This window comes from Prionailurus viverrinus, chromosome F1 (genome assembly GCF_022837055.1).
Source record: "Prionailurus viverrinus isolate Anna chromosome F1, UM_Priviv_1.0, whole genome shotgun sequence".
Classification (NCBI taxonomy): Eukaryota; Metazoa; Chordata; class Mammalia; order Carnivora; family Felidae; genus Prionailurus; species Prionailurus viverrinus.
Genome location: NC_062577.1, coordinates 65,177,062 through 65,180,299, shown reverse-complemented (window position 1 = coordinate 65,180,299; position 3,238 = coordinate 65,177,062). Strand labels below are relative to the sequence as shown.

General features: G+C 60.6%; 1 long non-coding RNA gene across 1 annotated transcript; it reads right to left on the bottom strand.

Annotated features, from left to right (window-relative positions):
* Window positions 1-1,055: 1,055 nt before the first annotated feature.
* Window positions 1,056-2,734, bottom strand: LOC125155517 (uncharacterized). The gene is made up of 3 exons (XR_007148253.1): window positions 2,373-2,734; window positions 1,809-2,010; window positions 1,056-1,297 (listed from the first exon to the last, which is right to left on the bottom strand). It is a non-coding gene; the product is annotated as an uncharacterized LOC125155517 (long non-coding RNA).
* Window positions 2,735-3,238: the final 504 nt, after the last annotated feature.

Sequence of the window (3,238 nt, the reverse complement as noted above, 5' to 3'; positions counted from 1 at the left end):
CAGCCCTCGGAGACCCTGTCCTGGCAGGAGACCCTGGGGCTCTTTGGTGCCCAGGTGCAGGGAGCCTGGCATTCTTCCGACGGGCCCCCACCATGCTGAGGACCCTGGACGTAGCTCTTCTCCCCGACGTCAGTTTCCTCTGTAAAATGGAGAGCTGGACTAGACCAGGTGGCTTTCATGTGTCCCTTCTTCCAAGAAACAGGGTACAGGTGCCTAGCCAGCATTCTGCATGCAATTCCAGCAGATGCCAGCCTCCTCTGAGGTTCACCTTGACCTCAGGCTAGGAGTCCTGGCCTAGGGGGCTAAAAATGCTGTGGTCAGTGTTTAAATGAAAGCGGTGGGGGAGGTTGTAGACATATGTGCTTAGATGCATACGGACTGTCTCCGGGAGGACTCGGGGACCAGTGGTTGCTTCTTGGGACAGGAGGTAGGTGGCCGGGGACGGGGGTGGGAAGGAGACATACTTTCCCTTTTGTGCTGTTGAAAGTGTGCCATGCACACGATCTTAAGCCTTTTTATTTAGAAAAATTCCAGGTTTGGGGGCGCCTGCCTGGCTCAGTCGGTTAAGCATTCAACTCCTGATTCTGGCTCAGATCACGACCTTACGGTTTGTGAATTCGGGCCCCACGTAGGACTCTGCGCACAGCACGCAGCCCGCTTGGGATTCTCTCTCTCCCTCTCTCTCTGTCCCTCCCTCCCCAAAAAATAAGTAAATAAGCTTTAAAAAAAAAAAATCCAGGTTTCAAACTACAATTTGGGGAGCTGCTGGGAGCATCTGCCCAGCACTCTGAGCTGGGACTGACCAGAGCCTTGATGGCATTGCCAGGAGCCCTGGGCCGGCTGAGAGAGGTGGAAGTTGCTGAGGAGGTCTTCACTCCCCCCCCCCCCCCGCCCACGCCCACAGCGGGGAGCTCTGTCTTAGTGAGGCTCCCCTCCCCCTTCTGCTGCAACAGGGGCTCCCCCAGCAAGGGTCTCTCGGAGGGAGCCTTCCCCTCCCAACCCTGCCCAGGTACATCACCACCACCCGGACTGGTTCAACATTCAGGAGTCTTTATTAGATCTGAGACGGGACCGCCATCTCAGAGGACTCTCAGCTCGGACGCCACAGGAACTGGGATGGGCCAGGGTGGACAGCGGTGGCCACGGGAGCAAGGGTGGGACGAAGTCCTCTCCCGGGTGGCTCCGGGTGTAACGGGCAGCCCAGGCTGGAGCTGGGGTCTTGCCACTTCGATCAATCCAGGAGGGCTTCTCAGAGGGAACCCATGCCAGCTGGGTGCAATAAGTCCTTCTTTTCGGTCTGAAAAGAAAAAAACGGCAAGAGTGAAAAAGGTTGTCTTTGGATGGAGACCTTAGCAGGAAGCAGAGGACAGAATTCCAGGGAGAGTGTCCAGCGGCCCTCGGGGCTCCCCTCCACCAGAAAGGGAGGGGGCTGGGGAGGGCTGAGACTGGGCGTGTCTTCCAGGAGCTCTGCCCAAGGCCACGACAGGGCGAGGGACTCAGGTCCCCAGCAGGGGAGAGGTAAAGGCCCAAGGGACTCGGCACCAGGTGGGGAACATGCTTCCGTTGGCCAAGGACAAACCTGGGAAGGTTTGGGTGATTTCTGCAGCAACTGTGGTCTCTTCTCCAGTCCCGTCTTCACCCCCAAAGACGGCAGTAGCATCCTGCGGCTTCCCACCTGCCGTGGGCTCCCTGCCCACGGGCTCCGCCCCTCAGTCACTCGGTGTGTTAGGAGGTGTTCTACTGGAGCCACGGGGAGGGACGCAGCCTGTGCGGGGGACCCACCAGGCCCCATCTGAAGCCCAACTTACCAGCCCCGTGACGCGGGGTGACCCACACATCCTTCGTGGGGCCCTGACTGCAGCTTTGCCAAGTGGGGGACAGAACCACTCCAGGCCTGGCAGCAGATTGACAGAGAAGACGGCTGCGAGAGGGCTCGCGTGAGCAAGTGGGTGTGGAATCGAGGTCAGCCCCTTCCTTCCTGGGGTGGGGGAGACCTAGGAGCCTCAGCACCTAGGAATGAACAGGACGAGCAGGGGCCACACAGAAATCTGCGTTAGGGGCACAACCGTGGCCACGGCCTCCCTCCCCTGCCCCGGCCGGAGTCAGGAGCCAGCAGCTTTGGGAGTCCCTGAGGTTCACCCCATCTGACTTCTCCCAGGGCTTTAAAATCTGAAAAGAGAGTCTCCGGAAGAGGAGGGGGGTCCGAGCCCCTGCGCTGCCCAGCTCCGCTCAGACCAGAAGGCCCAGCCTTACGTCCCTGCCTGCCCTACCTCCATTCTCGCTCCCCCCCCTGCCCCTAAACATGGTCTTTACAGGCCCCCGACCTTGACTGGGGCGGTACCGAGGAGGGGTGTGGATGGGGTCTGCCTCACCCATTGTACTGGTAGCTCCCCAAAGGGAAAGACTTGTCTCCCTCGAACTTGGGCTCCTCGAGGCCTCCGACTTCCCCTGGCGCTCGTCCTGACCCGGGCTGGCTCCCAGAGGCCCTGAGGTGAGCCGGCCACTCCTAAGCACCCCGGCTGAGTCTGCCAGCCTCTCCCTCCACTGCTCACTGTCCCATTCCTTGCCCCAGATCCTCAGGCTGCCCACAAGCCCCACGAGCCCCAGGCTGGCTAGATCTGGGGGACAACAGAAGAGAAGGTGCGTGTGGGGGCCTGGGGAGGGGTGGTGGGTGAAGCTCAGAGCAGGCCCTCCCCCGCAGGGGGGGAGGAGGAGTCCAGACGGAGCAGGGTCTGTCGGCTCCGCCCTCCCAGCCCAGACACGGACAGCCAGCATCTCCTAGCAACAGTACAGTAGCAGGGGGCTGGGAAGGGGGGCTGGGAAAGCAGGGCGGAGAAACAATGATATCATAAATTATCCCCAGCCCCTCCCTGCCAGCCCACCCTGCCTCAGTTGAGAATGGCCTCCTTTCTCTCCCCACCTGCCCCTCATTGGAGATTCCCTCAGCAAAGCTGGCCCCTGCTCAGTGCCCCTTAGAGATGCCCCTCTAGGTCAAGGTGACCATTCTCTGCCTTGTGCTGGAGCTCCAGAGGGAGGGAATTCTCACCACCTCAGGATCTCTCAGGGACCCTGTTGGAACCTCCCCAGTGGCAGCAGCGGGGAGCCTGCCTTCCTAGGGAACTCCCCCCTGCTGAGGGCCTGAGAGACTAGCCCTTTCCGATGGCCTCTGGTTCTGGCTTTTCTCTTTGGGTGGCGATGGGGGCAAGGAAGGGAAATTTCAAAGCGTTTTGTGACCCTG